This window comes from Hylaeus volcanicus, chromosome 2, assembly GCF_026283585.1.
Source record: "Hylaeus volcanicus isolate JK05 chromosome 2, UHH_iyHylVolc1.0_haploid, whole genome shotgun sequence".
Taxonomy (NCBI): Eukaryota; Metazoa; Arthropoda; class Insecta; order Hymenoptera; family Colletidae; genus Hylaeus; species Hylaeus volcanicus.
The window spans coordinates 32,378,785-32,396,039 of record NC_071977.1 but is presented as its reverse complement, the minus strand read 5'-3'; the positions used below and the strand labels follow the sequence as shown (position 1 = coordinate 32,396,039).

The 17,255-nt window shown below is 47.1% G+C and overlaps 1 protein-coding gene across 2 annotated transcripts in view; it reads right to left on the bottom strand.

The window, feature by feature from the left end:
- Positions 1-17,255, bottom strand: part of LOC128872301 (uncharacterized) — a 41,776-nt gene extending 24,521 nt beyond the window's left edge. Inside the window, exons 1-2 of one of the 2 annotated variants that reach the window (XM_054114855.1) lie at positions 16,502-17,255; positions 1,073-1,142 (exon numbers count right to left, since the gene is read on the bottom strand). The gene's annotated coding sequence lies outside the window, so the exon portion shown is untranslated. Of the gene's footprint in view, positions 1-1,072; positions 1,143-1,245; positions 1,265-16,501 lie in introns of those variants that run through there. The other variant, XM_054114856.1, reaches the window with a different exon arrangement.

Below are 17,255 nucleotides of genomic sequence, written 5' to 3'. Positions count from 1 at the left end.
GTCGAGCGAGAAGGAGGTCGCGCTTGAATTACCGATTGGAACTAATTACCCCAAGCGCCTGTAACTTAAGATCTGTTAACGCTTCAACGATTTCCGTGTAACGTTTTCTTTGTCGCGTAACTGTACAAACGCGACGCGGATTTTGTTTAAATCGAAACACCCGTGTCCCGGTCTCCTATCTCCAGTAAAATTTCATTGACGTTAAACGGCACGAGAAAAAGTGCGAGAGAACGTTTTTCGTTTGATCACGTTCGTTTGGTGAATATTTTACTACTCGATAAACGTATTTCATAACCGAATTGGATCTATAACGAGGTAGGAACTTTCGATCTTGCGCGAATACTCTACGATCAAATGTTTATTTTCAACGAAAATGCAAACTTTTCTGCGCCAGCACGCGATACTCCCGCTTTTATTGTATATCGGCCCGACCACGCTGCTTGTACCTATATCGCTTTCGCGCACTCCGCCCGCGCGAACCACGTGCAGTTCACGAACTCAGTCTCTCTTTCAATCTTCGTTCGAGATTCCGCGATGCACTCTCGAGGGTCCGATGTTTCGCGAGCAATACGAGCCGCGCACATAAACGTCGATGCTCTCGACAAGATTGATTCGCGCGCGTAAATCGTACCTCCTTAGAGAGCTCTGCCTTTGAAGGTAAAGCATTTCGTGGGTGCGATTACAAAAATTATAAATACCTTCCAAAGCATAGGGCCTCGAGGGTTCGATGCAAAACAAATTAGATGACTCGTTAACGCGTTAAGAAGTAGATATCGTCGCTGGATATCTTAACAGAGAGCCAAAGCTCGTTCCAGTTTGCAGATTGTGCGTTTTCCGGCCTGCACAAGCGCGATCCCTCTCTCTCGAAGCGGACTTGGGATCGCGGTGAAACTTGTTTGGATGATTGGCCACGTTTTATCGCGGCGAGGGGATCGCGTTCCGATATTTGTTTAAATCAATACTTTGAGCGGATCCAATTACGCGAACGACCCCCGGTGTAAACATCGCGAATTCGCGCGGAGCCAACGACAAACGAAGGAGCCGAGTACCATTTCATTCTTGGAATACTTACGCTCGTACCAAGGAGCTCTCGAGACGGTGCTTTTCAGAAGGCTCGCGTGCTGGACTGGCATTTGGGCTACCTGCAACACAAACGCGATATTCCGTGTCAGGGTATATCACCTACAATTTCGTCGCGAGCTCTATTTCGTGTTCGAGCGCATGGTATTTTAACGCTGTACCTACCGGGAGCCTATTCGTAGGCTTTTTAATTCCAGCCCCCCACCCACGGAAACTCGTTAACCGTGTTTTTTGTTCGTCAACTCGCGATACCCAATTTGAGGAAACCGACGAGGCTTCAAAGATGCCCACGCTATGCACGAGTCGATGCTAGATTAACGTACGGAAACGCTTCGCTAACGTGACATTTGAAAATAAAGTTCACCGTGTCGCACCGGGACCATCGACTAAGTTTACTGAATTGTAATATTATCTCGTTAGAGAGAAAAGGTCGAATGCGTTATTTTTAATTTTACATCGTTAGAAGCACGATTCCAAGCCTCGTTTAGAAATTACGGAATATGAGGAACGAACGCGCGCACTGGCGGCCGATCGGCTTCTGGCTAAATGGGTATGTAAACTGTTAACGCAAACGGCGCGCACTGGAACGTATCGCCTGCGCTGGAATTTAGACTAACAATAAGGAAGCAGAGAGAGAGAGAGAGCGCACGTAGGGAAACAGGTCGATTCGGGGTAGAATCAACCGCGAGGCTATTCTAAAAAGCCCATTAGTCGAGAACCGACGAGGTGGTCCCTCCGCGCGCTGCGTTCAACCCTGGCCGCTCGAGCCACTCTTTTTTTCAATGGGCAATGCGTCAGCAGGCGTGGCACGGGACGAGCGGGAGGAAGCGATCTCGCCGGTTGAATAGGCACCTGTTTTCGCAGACAGGTGACACGAACACGTACAAAACGCTCGCTGTATGCAAACGCGTGAGAACCTCGAGATAGAAACCGGGGAGGGCAATGACTCCTAGAACACCGCGGGTGCGCCGACAGACGAATGTCGACATCGAGAATAAAACCTTCCTCCTGGCCCGACGCGTCTTGAAAAAGAGTACCTTCGAGCGTCCGCCTAAGCTCTACTCGCGAGATTTCCGGAGATACGGAACCTACTCGACGGGACAAACTCGCGTTCCGCGAGTCCCGCGTTTCTCAACTCGCGCTCACCGTTGAACAATCCTACTCGTTTCGTCGAAATGCTGCTAAACTGTTACCGTGTTATTTAGGCTCGTAAAATTACGGTAATTAAAAGTACTTTGCACCCGCTCCGTCAACTTTGGTAATGCCTCGTAGATTGCCTTCGAGCGAGCAAACCTCGTAATCGCAACTGCTTTCTTTCTTTACACGTGTATGACTGGAACGCAAAGTCTCAATGGTGATAGATAAATCAGAGAATGGACACTTACACGAGCCAGATAATAGAAATACGTGTCTAGGATGACACATAGCGTGTCATTTCAGATAGTCATCCCGAAGAAAACAATTGACTAATGTAAGCGCATTCTAAAGGTCAGTTATGCATCGAGACTCTAAAGGGCATAAAAACCCTTTGCACCGTTACTACGTTACCTTTGCAGAAACAGCTATTTACGTATCGCCTTCTTACACGGTTGATATAGCGAATAAAATAGTTAAATAAACGAATGAACGATAAATCTAATTCTACACGATTATTTTGTTATCGGTGTCGGAAGATTTCTGTAAATCTTCTTTATCGTCTCGAGATAATTATCGTGTTGACTCCATTGAACAAAATAAAGACCATCTTAATTGCGACAAATCTTCTACGTAACAACGGACGCGGAGTTCGATTTTCCGGACCCTTGTTAGAACGCCGGTGTATTTGCTTTGTTGGTTTTGGGGGCGTCTCTGAGACTAAAATGGAATAATTTGTTCGGTAGACGTTAGGAAACGAGCGAATAAACGCGCAGATTGCGTTCGGTAAGCAAAGTATACAATTATTACGAGCACAATGCTGACGCGGTTGGTTTGCGCGTCGCGATTACGGCGTCACGACACTCAATGTAATTCGGTGCATCGGGGTACTAAATTGATAAATTTGCATGACTCGCTATTCGCGGACACCGTTGGCTACGACGCGCGAACGGATCCGCTATTCTCTCGAGCTACCAACCGGCTTGCCCGAGTAAATTCCAGCTTTCTCGCTTCCGTTCGTCGCAAGCAGCGCGACAACAAAGGATTATTATCTGTTTTACTATCCTTATCGTTGCTTTTATCTTCATTTTTATCAAAAGCTTTCTATGCGTTATCCTACCACTTTAACGAATTTCTGAGCTCATCGCGATGTCATCGATTGGCGAAACTCTTCGAGTATCGGTGCCCGAGCTTTCCGTTTTACGTCTCCCTTGTTTTTTCTGTTCCAGCTCATCTCGCATCGTTTGCGAAACATTTTTTCTCTGCAAAGTTGCGTTTGATTTATTTCAGCGGTGAAAACGGCTCTTCGTGTTCGCCGTTGGTATCGATCATGAATTGCATTAACATAATATTTACCTCGCGCCCAGGATGAACACGCGACGCTTACGTAACCGCAGGACGGCGACGAAACTGTGTCGTAAACTGGGGTCCACCGCAGTCGTCGACAGACTTTTTAGACTCTTACGTTCTCGCTCGCGTTATTTACGAGTGTCGTCTGTACGTAGTTTTCTCGTCGATCGACAAAATGGAAACTCCGTCGACGACCCTGCACTGCAATTAGGGAGACCGGTCATGCGGGAAATACGCGACAGTTCTCGAAGCGGTCAGCCGAGTCGGTACGAAACAATCGATACAATTTTTGTGTTGTAGGAATGCGAGCGATCGCAGAAATACCGTCGACCTTCTGCGGCCATTCGAGAACTTCTTCGAGTTGAAAATAAGTCGTTCCGACGATCGTCGCGAATTTGAAATATACACACAAGTTAACTGGAAATCAAATTTATCGCTCCCCGTAAATAAAGCGTTAACACGGTAGAATAAAAGAAGATTTACATCGGGAGCGAATGAACATAACGATCCGTTTAAAACGTACTTTAAGCGCGTTATTACGGAGTACGCGCGTGAAAATCATCTAGCGGAAAAGCGTGCGTGCACCGTTGCCTCCTCTTGACTCCATCGAGCCATCGTGCTTCGCCGATGAAACGATTCGAAGATGTCTATTTCCGGCCAGGAACTTCTAACGTTACATTGGACGAGATTTCCGGTACCGTGACTTCCTGTCGTTAACAGTTCTCGCGTCTTCGCAACTTCGAAACATTTAGGAAACAACGGGCGAAAAAATAAAGCTCGATACACCGACGAAAATGGGCGAAATTTTTAACTGGATAACAATTTCCGTCAAAATAATTCGTAATCCTCGCGTATCCACAAAGTAGGAAGAGCTATTCTCCCTAAACAATGATCGTTGTACGTATAGAAAAGCAATCGCAATTGGTTTATATAATCGTACGAACATTGTCGGGGACACAATGCTCTCGCGTGTTTCTTTGTTCCACGTTACTTGGCCTCAACTACAAAATAAAATAAGGGTTCTCTGTCAACCCGGGAAAGATACTTCTTCGTCTGGTCTTGTATATTAATAAGACCCCTTTTGATTTATTTTGCCACGAGAAATCACCAACCTATCGTACCGCCATCACTTTAACATGCTACGTTTATCTAATTTCGAGTCTCGAATAAACGATATGCTACAGCTTTGATCTCCTTTTTTTCATAGGCAGCGAGCAATCTCGTCGAGTACACTCGGAGTTAAACGCGAGCCTGTCGGCAACACGGACGTAGAATAAATGATTCTCACGACTTGTGGGAACACTGTACATCCGACGTGATTCACTCGCCGTAAATTCGAAACCGCGCCTCTAAAGATCTTCTGCTCCCTCTTGAGTCGACGATAAATTTTCAAGCCCGTCTTATTTTCTTTTGTTCCTCCGCGAAATTACGCCCCTTTCGTTCCTCCGCGTTAACGCTCTGGTCGCCATTCTCTCATCCGTTTCCTTTGCCGTGTTCGTTTATATCGTCATTGTTGCTCCGGTACACTTATCGGTGCCATTACTTTTCACGCGAATCAATCGCTGGTGCTATCGTTGGAAGGATTTTAGATTCTAGCGCTTCCTGTATATTTTAAGCGCGCGACGATTTTTTTCTCGATGTACACGTTCCGAAAAATGACTACGTAATCCGATCACTCGACCAACCGGAGTCCTGCGTTAATGGTGCGCTGAGATGACGGACGACGAATAGAAAGGACGATTACTTTGGCCGCTAATAAGCCCGGGCACGTTGACCGAGCGCAGGAAGGTTGTCCTGCGATAGAAGTGCACCACGTAATAATCGGTTAGAGTTTCCGTCCGTCATTCTGCTTCTACTCCTTTCTGGCTGGTCGCTCGGCTGGCTGATCGTGTTCCTCTCGCCGCTGCTTCTTCTTCTTCTTCTTCTTTTTTTTTTTTCATGCTCGACGTGTCTCTGTCACGGGTATTAACGTAACTGTAGTACCAGCCGAACCGTAATACGAGCACGCTTCTCTTCGTAGCTCAAGAATCCTCGGACGCACGCTAAGTCGCCAGGATTACGGATCTGCGTGTGTTCGGACGAACGCGTACGCGCCACGCCTCTGTGTTTACGTCAGTGACTATTAACCGTGACGCCGCAACGCGCTCACGGCGCGCCTGCGATTCGATCGTGTTTTGGTTTTTTTTATCGTTAACGCAATTATTACGTACTTTAGGTAGATTTCGATTGTTACCATGTCACCGCAATCATTCGCGATTAGGACCTCGCAAACTGTGCCGAGAGCTTAAAAGTGCTAAGAACCACTGGTTCACGTGCACGTACACGTACAGCGTGTAAACGAGAGTTCATTCCGGACGCAAGCCGGAGAAACGAGTACCCAACGGATAATTAGATATCCGATGTCGTTCTTCGTGGTTGACTCGCGCGATTTTTTCTTCTCACTCCGAGGACTCGAGAGATCGGTCGCTCGCGTTTCCACGCAACTGACTCGTCGCTCTCGGCACAGAAGGCACGATATCGATGAACTTGGGAGGAACGGGATATTATATTTAACCGTCAATTTTAGGGGAGGATTAGCCGATTCGAACGCGAATGCAGTCGCAAGTGCAACATTTGAGCGCACTTCTATCGCGAAACGCATACAGAGCCGTGACCCTCGGCTGCCGAGGGTCACGCGGACCCTTCGTTCTCCCTTGCGGAGAATAAGAGGGACAACGATCGCTAATGTACACAGACATTGATTCGTTCACGAATACGACGAACAGACGAAGCGACGAGGCGTGCCGCGATTTTCATTTAATTCTGTACTCGTGCCAACGAGAGTACAGTTCTCGACGTTTACGTTGCGAAACGATGGGAACAAAGCGAGTTTGTGCTGCGCGGGATTTCCGCAATCCCGAAACCGCAAATTTACGGAGAAGTAAACGCTACTTCTGATGCTTGCACGCCAAAATCTACGATACACTTTCCAAACTTTGTTTTTGTTGTATCGCAACGAAACGAATTCAATTCCATGGTACATAACTTTGGGCACAACAAAGATATGTTCGCGCGTATCTTCGAGTGCTCGAAATCCGCGAGGCGCTAATAGTCGGTGCTATCGTTGATAGAAATCCAGGAGCGGTACGTAAAGTCGACGCGATAGTCGTTGTCCTCGAGTTCGTCTTTAGTTTTCCGCGTGACTCCGACTTTTAAAGTAGGTCCGCTCTCTCGACATTAATCTTCTCGGCTCGGTGTTGTCGAGCAATTGCGAAATATCCGTGCAGCAACGACACGTCTACTCCGCGCACTGTACCGTGTCGCGAGGTCGAGCTGCACGGATGAACCCGTACGGGTTCTGGCAGCTGGTTGGGTGCCAGCAAACGTCTATGCTTCCCGACGTTGTCCGCTGGCATTATAACCAGGAAGATGTGCGCCTGATCTGGGGGGGCACGTCGACTCTTTTCCCTCCTTATCTTATCGTGAAAATCGACTCCAACCTCGTTACCGCGCCTCATGTCGTCGTTTCTTCCTCGTTCGCCTGTAACGGTATCGGTATATTTCGTAAAATTGTAATTAAGTTAACGCGACGTCAGCCAATGACACAAGGATTTCCCAAAAGGAACAAACTCGCCGCTGAAAGGGTTAACGATATGAAATATAGTCTCCTGGTACACCCTTCGCGACAAACCCAATTAGCAACCACGGAACGAAAGAATCGCACGTCAACGGGCTGTTGTTCTTGTTCGTTTCTACTCGGTGGGGGATCGACCGGTCGGCGCTAAACGTTTCGCGCGTGTTTGGCATTCTTGAAACGTTTTTTCGTAAGTGCCGGGAAGAGGAACGACAGGGCACCAGGTGCGAAGAGGGCATGTACATCGCGATTACGCTCGACGCGAACGTACCGCGACGGCTGGCGTAAATGACGCGTGCACGCGACGTTCTCGCTGACCCTCCAGTTCGCCCAATCGAGTCTCCCCTGTCTGCTGAATTCTCTTTTCTCCTATCGCTGGCTGGTTGTACGGAGTTTCGCCTTGTCGATTCAAACCCATGGGTTCTATTTTTTCAAGACCTGAATCAGGCAATGTTCCGATAGGGCAACTCCAACACTCGTCGATGAAATTCGTTTTCGAATCGTCCTCCAGCTCGAGGGGGCTCAAGGCTGAGCGCCTGATGCCTCGGTACGGACCTGGCAATTCGAGGTTTTTTTACTTTTGTTATTATAATCCTGCATTTCTCTTGCATCCAAGAATTCGAATGCAAATACGTGGAAGATTTTCGAGCGACGCGAATCGATTCGACGGTGGTCCTGGCAGGCATCTCGAACGTAGGATCGGTCGGGAGCGTTTCGAGCAGTCGGATAATTTGGAATGCGGATAAACTGTGTTACGCAGTTAGGCAGGCTCGTCGAATATGTTCGGGTCCGCGCGAGCGTAGGCGCGTACAAGTCAACCGTCGGAATTGGACGGGTCAAGTTGCAGCGATGCGCCACGCGGTGAGGTAATCCAATAAACTCATTGCCAGCTGTCGCGAACCTTGCTTCGAAACGCTCGCGAAAACCTACTTCTTATTCAATTAGACGTCCCCTTTCCCTTAACGCGGCTCGCGTGAAACTGACCACGGGGCCTCGACGCTCGTTGTAGCCGTGCAATTTTAAAAAATACTTGGCTGGTCTGACCTGGTCTTCCCAAATTCCATCTTCTATCGTCAAGACGAGAAGAAACAAAATTAAGAACAAATAAATAAAATGCCTCGCTCGATTGCGAGACGCCTAATTGCTCGAGAAACGACTTCGACTTCTTTTATCTCGCCTGGACTCCGCAGGAATCTTCGAAGCGATTAATTAATGAAAGAGGCGCGCGAGGAATAAAGAGGCTACGCTACGCGATTGTTTGTAACGAGGTGCGTGGCTCTCGATCATTCAATCCGGCGAACCGTAGCTCGCGTATCGTGCCCCGGGTCGTATAACAGCTGTCGTACGTGAATCGTGTTCGGTATCGAGACTTGCGAATACGTAGGTACGCCTTCGTACGTAAGCTGCGTAAACGACCGTGAGTCATCGCACAGTTGTGATAGAAACGCGTAACGGAATAATTGCGGCGAAGAACGCGCGCGCCGAAGATCTGCGAGCCCATTCACAAGTTGCCGAGCAGCGCTGAAAGGAAACTTTGAAAAACGTTCGTGAAAACGACCATGGAACGTAATCACGGTGCAACGATGATGGACTCGTACAAATTGCAGGTTGCGTTCCAGGGCAGAAAACCGAACGGTATTACGAACGTTCGACGATCCCTTTAGCATGTTTTCGATTATAGAAAAACTAGCTGCAACTGCTGAAACGATGAGCAACTTCTGGTTGATCCGGGTAACTCTCGTTTCGTGGTATATATGCATACTGAATTGTTTCTACTTCGCCACTATCTACGCAATTGCGATCTCTGATATTTCTGTAGAAACCGAGTCAAAATTCTGGCCCGTTAACGAAACCAAGTTAAGAGACGATAGCACGGCAGAGGATTTTCATGTTTCCAGGAAGCTGCACGAGCCAAAGTTATTTCGATCCAGCTGCAAACGTGGGTCAGCGTACCAAGACAATTTCCTGAACGCTCAGACCATCCTGCGTGCCATCCTTGTTTAAAGCGCGGTCGCTTTAACAACATTTTCTTAGCGAGACGCTCTTCGGATAACGCGACGTTGGTACCGAGTGAAAAAAATCGAACTTGCTCGAGGCCAAGAGCACGCAATCGTACTTGGATCGCAAGAACGTTGCGTGCAAGAAAGAAATTTGCATGCAACACTTGAAACGCTATCGTTGCGTTTCCTTCGCCTTGAAGCGGCCGCGCTTATCGGTTTCGCTTAGCTCGAACGATAAGAAGAAATTAAAATGAATCGTCGATAGTAACAATTTTTAACGATAAAATTATTGTAACCGAAGCGTTAACATACCATGGTATACTTTTTCGTGGAATACTTGCGATTAACTCGATAAAAAATGAATCGAAAGAAGCAAAACGAAATGTAAATAATTTAGAAATCCATCTGAGATTAAACGACCCAGTTAACGTTTGCGACGTTATTTCGATGACGCCGACCCCTAACCGTGTATCGGTTGTACCGAGATCGAGCGAGAGTTCATTTCGAATAGTTGCTTCGGCGATTTAATTCACCACTCGCAACACGCCTAATTTACGGTCGCGGAAGCGTACGGTACCGCGTGCTTTCCATAGCTGCAGTTCTATCTATATACTCTGGATGCAGCTCCGTCGCGCGAAAAGGACTGCGGAATCTCTTTGGATTTGTTTCGCGCCACGTTTTCCGCTTCGCAATTCCCAACAGCGAACGTGCTTGGAAAATTACAGTATCACGTTTACGGAAAACTGGAACTTTTACTCTTTTTGGAATTAGTTCGGGCAGCGCTGAAGCCATGTCCGAAGTTCGATCGAAGAAAAGGGGAAAAGTAGCCGAGTACCGAGCCAAACCGGTGCATATTCGCTCGGAGCATTCGTTCAGGAAACGTGCAACAGCTAGCTGCGATTCTACGCGCGCGACGAATCTTTCTCGCCAAGGGCAAACATTTTGATCGATACAGACGCTACGAGGAAAACGACGACGCCGACGAGTTACGGCGCAAAATAGGTACACAACGTGCACCCACGTAGGTACACGAATGAGCATACATCGCCGGAGAGTTAAGTCAGTCGCCAGAATTAGAACGTACCGGTCGAATGATGGACGTCTGCGTTTAAAATTCGATATACATATGTAGAATGAATCTCGATGTACCGCGAAACGCGTTGCGCTCCTTTCGAAACCGTTCCGCTCGATCGCAATCGATTCTGTTATTTTTGTTCTCGCGTTCATCCCGCGCACAGACGCTCACCACCACTCGCACGCGGCGTACGTCGAGTTATTAACGAAATTATCTTCCACCGCAGACTTCGCTCTAACGACGCCACTGTGCGCCTCGAGTGCCTTCCCCCTCGAGCCTTTGTTCTCTTTTATTATCGAGCCATCGAAATCGCTCCGTACGATTACTCGTCTGCTCTCGCTTCCGTCTACGTAGCTTACGTAACGCGTCATCCGCGTGCACAACGTTCTAGTCGCTTTTCGAGCTAATTTTGAGCGCTAGCACGCTTCCCCCTAATTCCGCGGGCTTACGTTTCGTTGCGGCCGTTACGCGTAATCATGCGTCAGCCTGCTTCGGTGACGGTGTAAAACAACAACGAGGGCGATAACGAATTAGTGCTGTGTTTGTTGATTAATTTAGGCCCCTCGACCAGGAAACGGAATCGATTTGCATTAATTTCCACTTGTCGTTGAACGGACGCGAGTTCCATCGAGTCGATTGGCGCTTACATTTCGTTTCGAGCGTAGATTGTCGCGCGAACAGTTAAACGTTTATAATTTTCGAGTTTTGTACTTGCAACCGTGCCTTGTTGTAAGGTAAAGGGGAAGGGAAAGGTTATCGGCCCGAGAAACCTTTGTAGGCTTGGAAAGGCTAATGTTTCCATATCAAACCGAAGATTAGCCGTTAATGAAAGTTAACGAAGAGGAGCGAATGCGGTAAGTCGGTCGATCGAGTTGCGCGTAGGTACGCAACGTTGCTCGCAACAGGGGGGCAACGACATCGTGCAAGTCTCCGAGACGAGAGACGCAGGATGGGCAGGATGCATTGAATTTCAAGCACTTAACGCAAAGATCGCCGCGCTTTCCCTCGTCACGACTCTTCCTTCCTTTTTCCACTTCCCTGTTCATCGACTATCCCTGTCTGGCTTTTGGCATTGTTGCGACGCCGCTGACCCGTGAACCCACCGATCCAACGAATAGGTTATCCGAGACTATCGAATTTCATTGTCAGCTACGCACCCTCGAAAACCGACGTCCGATCGACCCCATGAACAGGTGTGGCACGATTTGCTGACAAGCTCGGCCGATTCGTCCGGTTAACGAACCGGAAGAAGGTGCCGATACGAATACCTTCGTTGAGATTTAGCTCGACAACAGCTTTGAATTAACCACTCAACGGTTGTCGATTGTTTTCTATCGATTGCTACTGGAACAACGGCTTTCTGATGTTTTTCTCTATTCACGCTTTAGATTAAACTAGCGTTTAATAGACACGGCATCCTCCTCCGCCAAAATCTAGATGCATCCAAAAGTTTTTCTGGAAGGACGCGGTTTGTTTCAGGAAGTCTCATCATCGGAACCCGAATAGATGCGACGGACATTTGAAACGGTCGCCTGGGAGATCGACGGTAAATCTTTGGTGACTAATCGACGATCTCGAGCCGTCGTCGCGCGATACACGTTAACCGGAAGGAAAGTAATCATCGGCTGCGCGGTTTAACAGGCCGGGCCCCGAACCCAGAAATCTTCCCCCTCGACAGACGATACCCTCGGTAACCAATTGTTTGCTGATTCTTTCTCCCTAACTCCAACATTCGAAGCGAGTCTCGGAGAGTCGCGAGAACGAGGGGTGAAACGTTGCTCGGGGAGCAACTTTGCGACGAGTGCAAGCTACCCTCGATCGCTACCTTGCCGAGGTTAACGCGGTGCATCCCCCGCGATAGTGACCGTCCCTAGATAGAAGAGGGAACGTGGTCGTGGGACGGTCGACTGGTTGTTTCGCGTGTACACGCACGGCAAAGGTAAAAGCAAAGGCAAAGGAAGAAATCGATACGACGCCTGCGCGCAATGGAAACCTAACCCCGCTAGAATCGGCGTCGTTCATCCTTCTCGAGGTAGGGTTCCGCCACCCCCTGCCACCGATCCGCTTTCGTTATCCAGACGCAGGGCAACCCCGTCGCCGTTAACTCACGACATTTTATTGCCATCCAGAAACGGCAGCCGACTTTGCGGCCAACCGGTACCCGAATACTCCAAGGGTCAACTCAACGACAGACTGCGATCTTCCCCGTTCGCCTAATGTCGTCTAGACGGCCTCCTGACACACCAAACTTTAACCTACTCGCTCTCTTCGGCGGCTGACCCGGATATATTTTGGCTCGAGATTGTATCGCGGCTAGACGCGCGTCCAAGATGCTTTGCAGAAAACATCTAGCACTTGTTCGATCCATAGATCGAACACGGAACGTCGATACGGTACTGATTCATGGACACCACGTATAACTACAATCGCGACATTTCTAGTTCCGAGCGGTCGAGAAATGTCAGAGATTATCGCAGCGGAATGTCGGCGGTCCTTGAAAAATGTCAATTGATATTCATGACCGGAGGTTTGTACAACTGCGCTATCGTGTCGATCGACAAAGACGTGTAATTAACACTTTTAACGAAGTCGAGAAACGAACAGGTGGAAATGTAACGGAAAAATAACGTCGAGAACTCGTGCAACAAAGCACAGTTGTAGATCGTTTAATAATCCGAAACTATCGAGGTTCGATTGTTGCAAATGTGCTTATAAAAGATTTCTTTTTAATTTCTTCCTCGGTAAAAATCAAAAAGTTTGCAAGGCATTTCATGATCAAACTATGTAGAAGGAAAGTCTCTTACGCGCGATATCATGGCAACGATAATTTTAGCGACTGAACTTGCTGCGTATCTTAAACGAGTTAAGACGCGACTCGTGAATCGTACTTTCGCAGATAACGTAATTACACGAAACGGCGATTGATCGTTTCGATACGTGCTGGATAAAATCGCCGATCGAAGACGTATTTACCGGAGATCGTGCACGTTGGACCAGCTTTTATCCATCAGGGGCTATCGACGAGCAGTTCTCGAAGCTTGTTCGCGTCGCCATACACACGGACGCGAGGACGAAGGTTCAAGTGTCCGTTCGTGTGCCATTTGTTCGTGGACCCAGTTACGCTTCCATTCCACTTTTCAAACCGATACAAAATTCCACGCATCGATCCCGAGCTTTAAAATAGGAAAGAGTTTCCTGAGTTCATTTTTAACTCTATTATGACTTTTGTCTGAAATGTGGTTCTACAGTTTCTATCCTTTCTCCGATGACGTTAACCAGCTCTTATCGAGACTTTGGAAACTGGACCATAAGGCCAGAGTTCTTCTTCGAGTTTCGTCGACGTTGTAGAAAAACGTGACTATGTCAACGGAAAATCTCCAAGAATGACGTGTCGGTGTCATGCACCCCGAGAGACCCTTGAAGGCTTAGCCTATGAAAGTGACGACGCCATACCGTGTTGTCAGCTGAGATTTGTGCGCTACGACTCGAAAGTTTGGGATCACCTAACTTTCTTCTAGACCAGTGGCTCTTAACCTCGCGGCACAGTTTACGAGAAGATTCTTAATCCTATTGTGCTCGTGGCACGATTTAGAGAAAAAGAGAGCTCGACGCAGACCTTAATTACGATCGATCGCATCGCATGTAAATAATGGAAATGAAATTTATAAAATAAGTGGAAAGTCTTCTGCTACGGTCGATCGAAACCTGAGCTTCGTTACGCAAGCAAGTGTGATAATTGTATAAAACTATTAGCCTTGACGAGTAGATGTTATCCGTATTAGGCACCCCAACCCTTCTCTCTCTCTCTCTCTCTCGTGACCAAAGGAGACAGTGACACACAAAGAAACGGGGATTCGCGACACAGAACGCGAAATAGCGTAACAGATTTAACGTATTATCCAGTAGTATCTGGAGCAACTTGTTTGAAAACATGGCTGCGTATTAGAGACGTCCCTGACTCGTATGCAATTAACTTACTAATACCTCTACTTCCATACGTTTCACCCGAAACTGGTTTATAGATACTATAGCTTCTTCGAAAGTATAAAATGATCATCCTATAACTATAATACATAGTATACAAATAAGCCTGTCTATAAATATTTTTTGATTGCAATCGTACGCATTCTCTAAATTCGAATTTTCTATGAAAATTCGTTGCAAGTGGCTGGAAATGGCTCGTTTAATTACGCAACGTATCGAAACCCTACCATAGTTTTGTAACTTTATTATGGAAATTTCTCAGACTTCCTGTTACACGCGGCCGAGATTCTGCTCCACTTTTCGTTTGCAAAATTCTCGTTTTTCAATTTAGAGTATCCCTCGCGAGACAAGTTGTTACCGCGCGTAATTTCTCAATTAAGAGCAACCGGCCAGTTTGACGTGACCTTTCCCAGTCGATTTACGGAAAAGTTAATCGCTCGTGAACTGCAGAAAGTAAACGGACCGTTAAGGTAAACTGGTCGAATCAAGAGCAAACAAATTAAATTCGTTTAACGGCACGCGTAATTTATTTCAACGTTTGAGGAACCGTAAAAACAATCGCGTCTCGTCGGGCTATTAACTCGTTGAAAACGTGAAATAATATAAATTAAAGTTATAATACAAGGAACTAATTTACGCGTAACACTCGTCTGGTGATTGAAACGATAACCATCCGATAAGGCATCGGAGATAGGCAACATTGAAAACAAAAGATAAATAATTTTGGATAATCGTTTATGACACTGTTTTCACGGTTACGGAATGAATGAGAAAAAAACTAAAATTTCGGTTGATTTGAATTTCGTTTAACTTCCGAGACACGTTTCACCGTTGCGTTAATATTCTTCTACGCTGGTGCTCGCAGGTTACGCAATATCAAAGCGATATGACCGGTTCGTGCATTGGATCGTGTTACACGTCGAGTATATGCAACGTAAGTACACGGTTACCTTTTTACGCGGCATCCGATGAAACGTATCGTTTGATTCGCGTTCGTGAATTTATTTCTAATTATCATCTCGAGAATCGCGACGCAATGAAGGACTCTTTTGTACCGTGCCGCGCAAAGACAGCGTGTGTCACCGCTTTTGACAACGCTCTCATCCATAGTCACGTGTCGCATACGTTTATCGCGACGTCGTTCGATGTCTTCGCTTCATTACTCGATATTAAAATCCGGGCTCGATATAAATTGCTATTCCCGTTAAATGTATTCAGCTTAAAATGCATGCCACGTTTTGAGACAGCGAAACCTTATCTAAAATGTAAATTCTTCGCACGATTACAAATATGGAAAGCAGTCGTTCAGCTTAGTATACACGAAACTTTTATTTTATGTAACGCTCTTGTTGGAACAAGTGTGGAAGTGGACGTCTACAATTTATATAAGTGGTGCGCAACCTTCCTTACTGATGGACCGAATAAAATAATCTAACGTCGGAAATATATTGTTTGCATCGTTTTCTTAGTAACCGTATTAAATTACGGTAACGATATTCGTACACCATCGTAATTTTCGTACAGATTTTTTAATTTGCTGATAACTTTATTCCAGCGGCCGGATAAACTTGATAAAAGAGCGAGATTGGCACGCGAGCAGAACTCGGTGTGCTACTTATTTACACGAATCACCGCGTTAAGTACCAATAAATTAGTGGAAAATAGTACGATACAAGTTGCAGAGGTACATGGTACTGCGCATAAGTTGGGGCATCCTATGGCCAGTTGCGATCACTACTATAGGCACAACGAGCCCATTACAGGCTTATGCGATATGACCGCGTTGAATGGATATTTCTACGGGTGTAGAACCACTTCCGTGGTGTTGTTTACTTATAAAACGGTAATCAATTTTATGTAGGGTCATCTCTTGCGATCTATCCGTACCGCCTAGGATAGCACAGCCTTTTTACACGGCGAACTTGCCTTAAAAATGTTATATCGTCGGACGATATATCTATAGATATTAATCCGCATCAACGCGCATTTTCGTCACTGTCATTATTATTCGTTAACGCACGGTACACAAAATGTTAACCGAATCATTTATCCGACGAGTACGCGAGCAAAACCGCGGCTAAAGAATGGTAAACAAACATGTCAGAAAATATCAGAAGCGATTGGGCGGTCGATTCGAAACATCGAAGAGAATCGTTGTAATTCGCAAGGTTTAAGATCGATACTGCAACAGTGGCTACGGGAATTTGGCAAGGACGCGATAACGCGATAACGCGATAATGATTCGTGCAGAGAAGATAAACTCACCTAGGGTAGTCGTTGAAAGGTCGCCCTGGGAAACAGCTGATCCGGCTGGCTCGCTCGGTGGGTGTCGCTTTCGTTGAGGTTTCTCAATCGTGATCGGCTAACCTCCAAAACTGGCTGCGCAATCGAGTGGTCGCGAGCAAAGGGGCGGGGATAGAGGTGATCGCATGGAACGTACCTCGAGTTTTCTTTTCGTGTTGGTTGCACTCGACTCGATTCAACGACAGTGTCCTGTCGCAGTTAAAGCCGCACGCAAAGATTACGAGGATTGTCGGTACTCGCGAAGGGTGGCCGTTGCGTCATATATCGTTGCCAGGCGAACGGGACGTAACCCAATTCGCGGCTGGCAGCTTCAGCTTCTGCTTCTGCCTCTGTCCCTCGTACCATTCTTTTCCAAGCGTTTTCGTGTTGCCTTTCGGTATATTCGAGAAAATTCACTGGTACGTGCGAATGACGAGACCACACGAGACACCGTGACTCACTGTACTAACATCCACCAAACTGGTAAACACACCGCGAATCGAGAAGTCGCGGTGGATCATCGAACGATATTCGAGATCTGACGATCGTCGATTGTTATCCCATCCGCGAGAGAATCGGCGAACGCCGATGCCTCTGGACGCACTACGAGCCGCGCGTATCTTTTAAGGTTATTCCGTTGTCGGGGTATTTTCGGGGACGTAACAACCACCGAGTGAAAGGACGCGACAGGGAAAGCCACCGCGAGTGCCAGGACCGAGAAAATCGAGAGACGAAG